Genomic DNA, 12,169 nt, shown 5'->3' with positions numbered 1-12,169 from the left:
ATTGTTTTTTTCCGTCATTGGGTTAGGATGTACTTTCTCGACTCCAGTTCGGAAACTTTGTTTTCACTCTTTACTAAGGCCAAAAGGCCTTCGGGGCGTCGGTATTGTCTCGTTCGGTGCCTGTTTTTTTCTCCAGTTCTTAGAAGCGGACGTCGAAGGCAATTTTTCACTTTCGACACCAAAGGCCCAAACTACGACGACGATAGATCTGAGCCCATTCAAACGATGCCCCGTCTGCAATTCGAAATACTCTCACATTGATGTGCACCCAGTGTGCAATAAATGTTTATCCCCGGAGCACGACGAGGCCAGCTGTATGGCCTGCTCGAAGTTCCGCTCCAAGAAGACGCTTCGAGTTCGACGCGCAGCAAGACAGTCGGCGCAGAAGTCGGCGCCCGAGCCTGTCAACATCTTCGAGGCCGGTGACGAAGAAGGCGCCGACGAAGAAGAAGATCCTGACGAGCAGTCGGACCCAGCATCGGAGCATGACTCCAACTTCGATGTGGACGAACAAGATGAAGAATACGTCCATGAAGAAGACGTCGTCGAGGTAGGGGACGACGATGAGGCCATCGGGGCCGTCGATGACGACTCCAGTGATGAGCCAGGCCCAACCGCAGTAGCGGGGCCTACTAATGACAATACGCTCCCTACGGCTCAGGTCGAGGCATCGCCGAAAGGCCTTAGCCAAGATCTTACTCCACATTCTATAGCCCCGCGTCCAGGCCAGGCTAAGAATACTTCAAAGGAGCCATCGGTCGATCTTTCAAAATCGAAACCGAAACCTACAGAGCCGAAACCGAAACTACTCAAAGTGGTCGTCGGATCGACGTCGACGCCAGTCAAGTCGAAGACTGTTGGCGACCCTTCGGCGTCGAAAGGGGGCGGCGCTTCGAAGACTAGGGGCACCCGAAGCCAAGCTCTACGGTCAAGCACGTCACCTCGACGCAGTCGGCGTCGACGTCGGCGCCCAAGCATGGCGACAAGACCAAAGGCCTCCAGACCAAAAAGGCTGTTGAGCCGAAGATTTCAGCGCTCAAACCGCTACTGGGCAAACCTCTCGAGTTGAAGACCAAAGCCGACCCGAAGCAGCAGGTTGCATCGACGCCCAAGGCCGTGTATGCTACGCACCGTGAGCTCGAGTCGACGCAAGGAAGCAAGCATACTAGTGAGTCGCCGAAGCAGCTCGGATCGAACACTACGGCAAGCTCTAAGAAGGTCGGCCCGTCCACAGGCCACCCTCCGATTAAATACGGTCTGCCACCTACGGCTCGAGCCAAGCATCTCGAGCACCACAAAGGCACCGACCCATCCAAGACCGTGTCCGTGCCTTCGAAGTACACCCCTGAGGGGGTTGTGTTCCAAGAACCCTCGTAAGACAACCAGTCGAAACTCTTCATCGACTCGGAATCGGGCAGGCTTACCATCCATAAATTGAAGATCGCACCTGAACATCCCTTGGAGGCGTATAAAATTCCTCTTAAACGGAAAAAAGACTCGACCACCTCACCAGTTCTCTTTGAACACGTTGAGAGCTATTCACAACAAATGGCATATTCTCCAGCACAAAGCGAGGAGGACATGGGTGATGAATACGGTCAGGCGGCCTTCACTTATCAGGATGACACTGATCAGGAAGAACCTCAGCAATGGACTGATGCTGTAGACCCTGATGATCCACAAGCTGCACCGGACGCTCAGTCTTACAATGTCAAAACCTCGCCTACTGAAGACACGACGGCGTTTAACGCTTTGATAGAAAGGGCAGCCCTCAAACATGACGTGGAAATGCACGCAGAACCTGTGGAAGAAGATTTCTTATTTGATACTTTCTCCACCTCTGAAAGATCGACAAAGACATTGCCTATGCTAAAGGGAGTCCTCAAGCATGCTGCGGACATTTTCAAAGAGCCCACAAAAGCAAGGGTTATCAACCCTAGGATTGAAAAAAAAGATAGGCCTGCTCCAGTGGACCCCACCTACATCAAAGGCCAGCTCCCATTGGACTCCCTCGTAGTGGCCAATGCTCGCAAGAGGGCAAACTCGCAAACTAGTGGTGACGCTCCTCCTCCGGACAAAGAATCAAAGATCTTGGAGGCGTCAGGAAAGCGAGTGGCAGCACAGGCTGCTAATATTTGGAGGATTTCAAATACACAGGCTCTATTGGCTAGATACGATAGGGCTCACTATGACACGCTAGAACAGTTGTTGCAACACCTGCCTGATGTTTACAAAGAGTGTGCGGAAATGATCATACAGGAGGGGAAGTTAATTTCTAATGCATCCATCAAATGCGCACTGGATGCGGCAGGCACGGCAGCTAGGGCCATTAACACTAGTGTAATGTTGAGACGTCACGCATGGCTCCGCATCTCTGGGTTTAAACCCGAGATTCAAACAACTTTGCTCAACCAGCCAGCTAACCCAGACTTCCTTTTTGGTCCCGACGAGACACAACCCTCGAAAAAATTAAATAGGACACTGAGACCGCAAAATCCATGGGGGCTCTGCAGTCACAGCAGTTTCGGGGCAGTTTCTTTCGTCGCTCCGGTAATAGGGGAGCCTCTAGAGGACAAGCTTTACAGCAAGCCCAGTACAGCAAAGGGAGCACGCAAACTACCTATACAAAGAATACCAGGGGTGGATATCGTGGGAACAGCGCCAAGGCCAGAGGACGTGGTAATAACAATGCCAGATCCTCCGCTCCCAACAAACAGTGACGCCTTGTCACTGCCCCCCGACCATTTAACACCTGTCGGGGGAAGACTCCAGCAGTTCCTGCCAGTCTGGGAAGGCATTACCACGGACAGGTGGGTGAGACAACTTATCCAATACGGCTATTGTCTAGAACTAACCTCCTCCACCCCCCCCCCCCCCCCAACCTATCCCCAAGGCACCGTCCTATGTCCGCAGAGCACATGCACTTATTGCAGCAAGAAGTACTCTCCATGCTGCAAAAAGGGGCAATAGAGCTCATGCCTGTAGAAGAGCAAGGTACAGGAGTGTACTCTCTGTACTTCTTAATCCCACAAAAGGACGGTTCCCTGCGGCCCATTCTAGACCTCAGACCCCTCAACCAAAATACATACTGTCAGAACACTTTCATATGTTAACCTTACAGCAGGTCCTGCCATTGCTCGGTCAGGACGACTTCCTAGCTACCCTAGACCTCAAGGATGCATATTTCCACATTCCCATTCACCCAAGTCACAAGAAATATCTCAGATTCACCATCAACAATCAGCATTACCAATTCAAAGTCCTGCCTTTCGTGGTCACCACTGCCCCCAGATTGTTCACCAAGTGCTTAGCGACTGTGGCTGCGCATCTTCGGAGACAACACATTCATGTATATCCCTACCTGGACGACTGGCTTATTCAAGCAAAGTCAGCCCAGCAGTGTGCCAGCCACATGTCACGTACAATTCACCTCCTTCCCAGTCTAGGGTTCTCACTAAACTACACAAAGTCGCACCTTCAGCCCGCCCATGTGCAACAGTACCTAGGGGCAACATTGAACACTCTGACGGCAACAGCGCAGCCAAATTCAGCCAGAGTCAACAGCATGCAGCTGCTCATTCAGAAGTTCAGGCCTCAACAATCGCTCCCAGCGCAGGTATTCATGCAGCTGATCGGTATGATGGCCTCCTGCATATTCATAGTCCCGCACACGAGGCTGCACATGCGTCCCCTTCAAGAATGCTTAACACGACAGTGGAACCAGGCTCATGGGCATCTAAAAGACCTAGTGTTGGTAACCGGTCGTGCATACAACTCTCTGCATTGGTGGAATCCACAAAACCTTTGCAGGGGACGACCGTTCCAAGAGCCTGTCCCACAGATAGTGCTGACGACGGACGCATTTCTCCAGGGTTGGGGAGCGCATGTCCTCCATTACACTGTGCAAGGACTATGGACGGCGCAGCAGCAAAAGATGCATATCAATCTTTTGGAGCTGATGGCAATCTTCATGGCACTGAAAGCGTTCAAGTTGCACCTGTGCAACAAGGTCGTGTTGATCCGGACGGACAACATGACTGCCATGTATTACATCCAGAAACAGGGAGGCACACACTCCCCGCAGCTATCTCACCTAGCCCAGAGCATGTGGAAGTGGGCCATTCAGAGGAACATCTTCCTCATGGCGGTACATCTCCCGGGCAAAGACAACCAGATGGCGGACCTGCTCAGCAGGCACAGTCATCAGATGCACGAGTGGGAGATTCACCCCTCAGTGCTCCAACCATATTTCCAGCAGTGGGGTCATCCAGAGATCGACCTCTAAGCCACAAAGGAAAACGCAAAATGCCAAAGCTTCGCCGCCAGGTTCCCACACCCGCAGTCTCAGGGCAATGCGATATGGATGAACTGGTCAGGCAGATTTGCGTACGCTTTTCCCCCAGCCCCACTCATACCGCTGGTGGCGCGCAAACTGCGGCAGCACTCCATGACACTCATCCTTGTTGCTCCAACGTGGGCACGACAGGCTTGGTACACCACGTTCCTGGAACTTTCAGTGGTGCCTCACCAACGGCTGCGCCTCACGCCCAGCCTCCTCACTCAGAGCCATGGAGATATTCAGCACCCAGATCCGCAACAGTTGAGCCTAGCGATTTGGCACCTGAGGTCATACTTTGGCTACCTCAACTTGCCCCCTGAGTGTATGAACATCATCAAGGAGGCAAGGCGACCTACAACTAGGGCGTGCTATGCAGCCAAATGGAAACGTTTTGTCATCAACTGTTCCAACAATGACATTAATCCGCTAGATGCGTCCACGCAAAACATCATATGTTACTTGCTGCATCTATATCAATGCAATCTAGCGTATAGTTCAAGTAGGATACATTTGGCTGCCATGGCCGCTTATCTTCAAAACAGACAGCATCTTTCCCTCTTCAAAGTGCCTGCCATTAAAGCCTTCTTGGAAGGCCTTAAAAGAGTAATCCCTCCCAGACACCCTCCTTCGCCTGTCTGGAATTTAAACATCATTCTCACCAGGCTCATGGGGCCCCCCTTTGAGCCTCTTCATTCTTGTGAGATACAGTTTCTTACATGGAAAGTGGCCTTTCTGATAGCCATCACATCGCTACGAAGAATTAATGAGCTTCAAGCCCTGACAATTCAAGAGCCCTTCCTACAAATTCATGCTAATAGGGTAGTGCTGCGCACCAACCCCAAGTTCATGCCTAAGGTAATCTCGCAGTTCCACATTAATCAAACCATAGAACTACCAGTTTTCTTTCCAAACCCAGATTCAGTGGCAAACAGAGCACTGCACACCTTAGATGTCAAAAGAGCTCCCTGTATTACATCGACAGGACAAAAGACTTTAGAAAGACTAAACAACTGTTTGTTGCCTTCTCTCCACAACACAAAGGCAACCCTATTTCCAAATCAGGTATAGCCAGATGGATTGTTAAATGCATACAAATCTGTTATCAAAAGGCTAAACGCACTTTAACAGTTCCCCCAAGAGCGCATTCCTCACGCAAGCTAGGGGCATCCATGGCTTTCCTGGGTAACATTCCTCTAGAGGATATATGTAGAGCAGCCACATGGACCACCATACATACATTTACCAAACACTACTGCGTAGATGTACACTCCAAACAGCAAGCTGCTGTAGGACAGGCTGTTCTCAGAACTCTTTCAGACTGCTGCAGCTGGCACGGGCAACCGCCACTAAGGAGGTAATTGCTGTTTATTCTATGCACAGATATGAATTTAGCAGCCCACATGCCTCGAACGGAATATGCTACTTACCAGTATGCATCTGTTCTTGGCATGTAGGGCTGCTGACATTCATATCGCCCGCCCTCCATCCCGGTGCCTGTCGCAGCTGTAGCACTCAGAATCATGTTCAGTCATGGTCATCACTTTCAGTATTACACTCCATCTCTGCCACAATGGCGAAAAACAATCTGGGGATGGAGAGGATGCCCATGCGCACTGTAGTCCAGGGGAGGAGCCACCTATCTCGTGATACTTCGAAGAATCTTCCAGGACAACAATGTGCAATCATCCGGACCCAACACTAGGCGGCGATCTATGCACAGATATGAATGTCAGCAGCCCTACATGCCTAGAACACATGCATACTGGTAAGTAGCATATTCCTTCTCTTCCAGGGTATGCTCATCAAAGTCATAAGCAACCCTCCCACCTATTCGGCGGAGCATTTACAGTTTATACGGTATTGTTGCATTTTGGATGCAGGTTCCTACTGTACAAAATAACTGACCTGTCACCTGTGGTGCATGATGGGAGCAGAGGGCTCCTGGAGGCCTTAAAGGCAAAGTGCTCAGGGTCTCTGAGGCCTTAAAGGTGAGGTGCCAGTTTCCTTTTCTGTACGAGGATGTTATTTATTTATGCAGCCTTCTTTAGGCTAATTGCCTGCCATTACCTGTTTTCTTTCATGAAAATAAAAGGTTATTGCAGAATGCTATTGCTTTACATATCCTTCTCTTACATTATATGTATATGTGTTATTTTCATAACAGAGAAATGCATGTAACTTTGGCTTCTTAGCCTATTTGATATGTATGGGGCTGCACATTTTTATGTTATACATGTATGTGTGTGTTTATTTAGTACTATGTATTTCTTTTCTAAAACATACACATATATATGTATTTTTATGCATATGCTCCGGGTTCCCGCATGTGGGTTGAGATAATTCAGTGCTTATGACTTTGATGAGTGTACCTCTGAAAGAGAACTAGGATTACAGGTAAGTAACTTATCCTTACTGTGTCATTTTATGCCTGTATGCCTGATGTTTGCCTTGTGGGAAGTTAATGACCAGCATAGGAGACCTCAGATGGTTACGGTTATAAGCCATTGATAACTGCTACAGGGCTGATTGGTTCACTAGGAAACATATCTCTTTTGCCATAGGTCTGATCTGTTTTTTTATGAAACATTATTATGAATAGATTAGGCTTGGCATATTGATTGTCAAAAACATGTTAAAATCAACAGGCATTTGAGGGTGGGTTGTTATTTCTCTGAATTAAAGCCTACAGATAGGTATTTTGTTACACAGAATGTTAATTTACATTTGAAGAGAATGATTTTGGTGTTTATTACTACCCAGAGGGAGTAGATTTGCAATGTAATAATTCTTGTTAAAATCTCTTCATTTATGTCTCCCAGGATATTGTAATTTAAAAGTTTTTAAATAAAATATACATCCATACATATAAATATATATATCCCTATAGATACTTCGAGGGCCTTTGGGTCCACTCTGTTCTGCCATTGGCGTGTGTGAGTGTCATTTACCTTCTGCTTCAATCCATGACCGAGAACTGCATGGGGTAATGGTTTAGTGACAGTCTGTATCAGTCATTTGCTATTTTGCCCTGTGAGTGATGCATTTTCTGATCATGTGTGTACATCCATCTGAAAATAAGTGTGTTTCAGTATCAGTGCTGGTTGGCAGTTCCTTTTGGTTTGAATTTTCTTCTTTTATCGTTCCTCTTTTATTTAGTTGCTTCTCTTTTTATTTCAATGTTTCTTAACCCCTTCGGCGCTTTTGACGAGCTCAGCTCGTCATGAGGGACAGTGGAGGTGTACTCATGACGAGCTGAGCTCGTCATAACTGCCGCAGAACTCCCATGCCGGGCTAATTCCCCTCCTGTGGGTGCTCGCCATGAGCACAACCCCGCTATGCAGCATGACGAGCTGGGCTCGTCATGAGTACCGCGGCGCCGCGCGCGGCCCCCTACCGCCGCACCGCAGGGGAATTAGCCCCGCGTAGAAGGGGTTAAGAGTAAGAGGATAAAACAGCTCACCAGGCATTGTTTGCCACTCTTTCCATCCACAGTGCAGCCCATTTCATGGGGCCACTTTCTCTAAACCAGAAGATCATTATGGGCTGCTGTTGTCCATAGTACATGATTGTTTTTCCGTTCTAAGATGGTCAACACGTTGGTTCTGTTTGTGGCATCTAAGCTTGAACTTTGTTAACAATATCTGAAAGAAACAGGTTAGTGTTAGATTCCTTACCGTAGAATATCCCCAGGCGTCAGACTGGATTCGAAAAATTTCCGTCATCAGTACGCCTGCGTGTCGGTATGCATCGTCTGCGGCTCCGCGTCCAGCGTCGGCGTCGTGACTTCGTCAGAGTACTTAGATGCCGCCCTCGCGTGCTGACGTCAGTTCTTCTTTTTCCCACGCCAGCAAGCGCAGATTCACGAAGAGCAGTACTCTAGTCATTTTTTGACTAACTTTTTTGATCTCTTTTGCTCATTTTTCGAGTCGACTTTCGACTTGCGGTGCCGTAGGGATGCCTGGTTTTAAACCTTGAGAGGGCTGTCACCTCCTGATGTCGGTGACCGACCCCCACCGTCAGTGCCTCTACTGCCTCGGGCCGGCCATGATGACAAGTCGTGCCCCGACTGCCTGGCCTTGACCTTGATGGCTAGACGGTAGCGGTCCCGTAAGCTACTAGAGATCCGGAGTCACCACCACTCGTCGGGCTCCAAGTCCTCCGGTAAGTCGAAAAAGAAGTCTAAGAGGCGTCATCGCTCTTCCGACCCCCTCCAAAGCTCGCGTGACGCGGCTGGGGGTTCGGGCGACACCGCCTGCGCGGCTCAGTCGGAGCTGCAAGCGCTGCGTCAAGCTCCCTACCCGCCGGTCCCTGGGCTGCACACGACACCGGAGGAGATAAGTGCTTTCCTCACGGCCATGAGGTCGCACTTCCCTCCGTCGGAACCTGCCGAGGCGCCTTCGGGCCCGCGGATCCAACTGGGAGCCCTAGCGGGCTGGCGGCTCCGGACCCGGCGCCGTCGTCGACTCTGGTCCCGACGTCGCAGGGCCCCGCAGGATCCAGGCCTGGATCCGGGTCGTCGCCAGTGAACCTCATGTATCCTCCCCTGGCGCTGACCCAGAGGGTGTCGCTCCCGGTGGCGTCTTCGGACGATGCCGGCCCCGGTTTCAGCCCTGGTCCGGGTGCGACGCCGGAGCAGCGACGCTCAGGGCTGTCTCTGCCGCCGATGGGTGAGCAAATAACCTACGGCCCGTCTCCATCATTTTTGCCTAATTACCAGCAGATGGATAAAGAGTAGGACTGGGAGGGGTCTGAGGACCCTCTGGCAAAGTAGTGCCAGTTGAGCCAGGACTGGGCAAAAGAGCTGGGGGAGGCCAGTGTCTGGACACTTCGCCCGACACTGGATTCGTCTCTCCTCCCTCCGTGGCTTCGGAGGAGGGGGGCTACTTATAGCGTGGTGTTGAACAGGGCGACCAAGGCCTTGGCTTTTGAGCTCCCTGTCGCGGCCATGAGGACTAACTTCCTCACTGTGGTGCTAAAACCGCAGGGAAGCTCCTAGGAGCTGTAGGAGAGTAGGGTCTGCAATCCTATGATCACCCAGATTTTTGCTTTTTGCTTCACTGGTTTACGACTTCTCTGGCTGTGGGCCTGCTAATCAGACCCACAGCCTTGCTGTTCTCTCACTAAATTAACACGTGTACCTTAGGTGCATTTACCAATTGGTACTGGGCCACCTTATCAGACCCTGTAACTCAGGGCATAGGTGTACCCAGGGCCTACCAGGGGCTGCAGCATGTATTATGCCATCCCTGGCTGGCCATCTAAATCTGACACAACTGGCTGCACGACAGCTGGGGCAAGGTGGTGTAATCACCCCTTGCTTTAGATATAGTATACCTATATCTCACCCTAAAATGGACACCCGTATTCCTATTAGTCACTCCTATGGCAGGCCTTGACAATCCTGAAGGCAGAGTGCTTGGAATCGTGTGAGATGGTGCTCTGGCATGAGCTGAGCCCGTTTGCAGCTTGCGGAACCAAGTCCTAATAGCTGTTCCATGATAACGCATACCATATACTCTTAAGTGCATTATAATCCTCGCGGTTATATGCCAACTCTGGTATCGCTTTATCAAAACATGTCGAGTAAGGTGTCATACGAATTGGAATACTAACCCCTCGCCAATTCTGGCGACGGGGTTGGCATTCCACCCTTCTAGAGGGACACGACATGTATGTAACTGTGAACCCCGGTTAAAGTTAACTCAAGCCTCAGCATCACAAAATGGATGCTGCCACCACAGACACAAGTCTGACCTCCTGCTGCTGGGAGTCCTTCCAGCGAGGGAGGCTTGGACAAAGGGTTTCCTGTCAGGGGCGGTGCTAGCACCATCCCAGACAGGGTTTTGTGTATCCTGGGTAGGCAGGGCTTTAGAGGAAGGTGACTGCAAGTGGCACCCCGGTGCTCCCTATGCATCTGCCGGCTAGAACCAGTTCCAGGGGCACACCAGCCCCTGAGCTGGGGAAAGTCCGGCATGGGAGAGGGGTGTACCCACCCCCCTTCCTGGTCCCACCCATGGGCAGGACCTAGTCGCGTGCCAGCCTATTTTCCTAGTATAAAAATAGGAGCGGGCCCCCTTCCAAATTAGATCATCTTTGAATCCTGAAACTACTTTCTACGAAAGGAACTCAAGACTTCTTCTCAAGATTTCTCCCTTGTGACTAAGGAGTAGTCACCCTGCATCCGCAGGCACCATCCAAGCATCGCGGTCTGCTGTAAGTCTCTCCTCCGGATCTAGACTGCCCAGCTCGACGAGAACCGGCTTCCCTGGCACCTCTGACCTCAACCTGCATCATCAGCCCAGCTGAGATTCGTGGGTGTGACGAGACCTCAAGGGACCGGCCATCTTCAGGACTGCACGACGCTTGCCCAGGACGACCGCCGAGGGATCCTCGAGTGAGTGCTTTGGGGTGTGAGAAGCCCCAACCCTGAGCAGCTCCAGCACCGAAGTTCAGCCTCCCAGCCTCCACGAGATCTGCGTGGGGCCCTTCTGCTCTTTGCTGCTCACCGCATTGTCTGGCTACTAGCCGGCTGGCTTGTGGCCTTCCCGACGACGAACGACGACATCAACACCGCTGGTCTGGTTGCTCCAGACTGGCCCTTGCTCCCCTCCAACAGAGGAGCACCCCGGACCCTCCTGGTCCACTCCAGACGCCATTTTGAGTCCACCGCGTGGGCTTGCATTTGCCAAGACTTGTTGCCCCAATCCTGGGTCCAGCGGCGTCGACAGCAGATACCATCGTGGGACAGCTCGCACCTCCATCCTGGTCGCCGACAACGCCTCCTGGTCCGTGAGACTGCAGAGCCCAGCGTCGCCCACTCACCTGGTCGAGGGGACTCCATCCGGTGCCATCCTGGTGCCCATCTAATCACTGGCTAGTGATTCAGAACTTGGTCCCCTCTGCTTACAGGTGTCTTCCATCTTCGATCCAGGCTTGGATCCCTCCGAATCTCTTCACTGGTCGCCTGCCAGCAACTTCTTCTTTCAGGCTCCATAGACTGCAACGAGGATTCCCGACGTCTTTCCAGACCTATGCATCCGCAGCCCCTGGGCTAGGTAAACTCAGCATTTCGGTGCTGCAGCATAGCTTTGCTATCCAAGGGTCCAGATCCTCTTTCGTTTCAGCTCTACCTAGTTGGATTCGTCCGATAACACTAACTTTACGAAATCTAGCATCCATAGACTTTGTCCCGCATCCCGCGTGAGAGTGCACACTCTGCACCCGATCTCCCTAGGCCTCCTGCTAGTAATCTGAAGGTTCAGTAGTCAAGTCCTAGCGATCCTAAAGCCTATTAGCGTAGTACTTACCTGCTAGTAATTTCGCATTCCACTTTTGTAGTATATGGTTTTTTATGTGCCCCTCGGGCATTTGTGTAAATTGTGCGACTTTGCGTATTTTCTTAAGAGCTTTGTATTGTGCTTAGCGCCCTGTCCTCATAAAGAGTTCAGGGCTGTTGTGTTCTAAATAAATGTACTTTATTTTGTGTGGTGTCCTTTCACTTGGTGTTCAAGGGGTATATGTGATGGTATAACAGCTGGCTTAACACCCCCTCTAGAGTTTAGCCTAAAGACTGCTCTTGTCCATGGTACTAGGATAGCTGGTCTAAAGGTTGACTTACAACCAATAATCAATAAGGGTCGTTTGGAATGATACACAGTGATCACTAGAATAGTGAGCACTACATATCAGGCCAACTTCTCACAGGAGCCTCTACTGCCGTTTAACGAGGCCCTCACCGACGTTCTGATGGGCACCAAGCCCTCTACAGACCTCCCTGTGGATCGGAACGTGGCCCGACGCCACCGCCCGGCTCCGGGCGACCCCTGCTTT

The 12,169-nt window shown here is 50.9% G+C and overlaps 1 protein-coding gene across 2 annotated transcripts in view; it reads left to right on the top strand.

Moving 5' to 3' along the window:
- The window catches only part of VPS13D (vacuolar protein sorting 13 homolog D), a 2,754,556-nt gene that overhangs the window by 473,593 nt on the left and 2,268,794 nt on the right, over positions 1–12,169 (top strand). The window lies entirely within an intron of this gene.

The sequence above is a fragment of the Lissotriton vulgaris genome, chromosome 5 (assembly GCF_964263255.1).
Source record: "Lissotriton vulgaris chromosome 5, aLisVul1.2, whole genome shotgun sequence".
NCBI classification, from domain to species: domain Eukaryota; kingdom Metazoa; phylum Chordata; class Amphibia; order Caudata; family Salamandridae; genus Lissotriton; species Lissotriton vulgaris.
The sequence above is the reverse complement of the archived record's forward strand: the minus strand, read 5'-3'. Positions and strand labels throughout refer to the sequence as shown.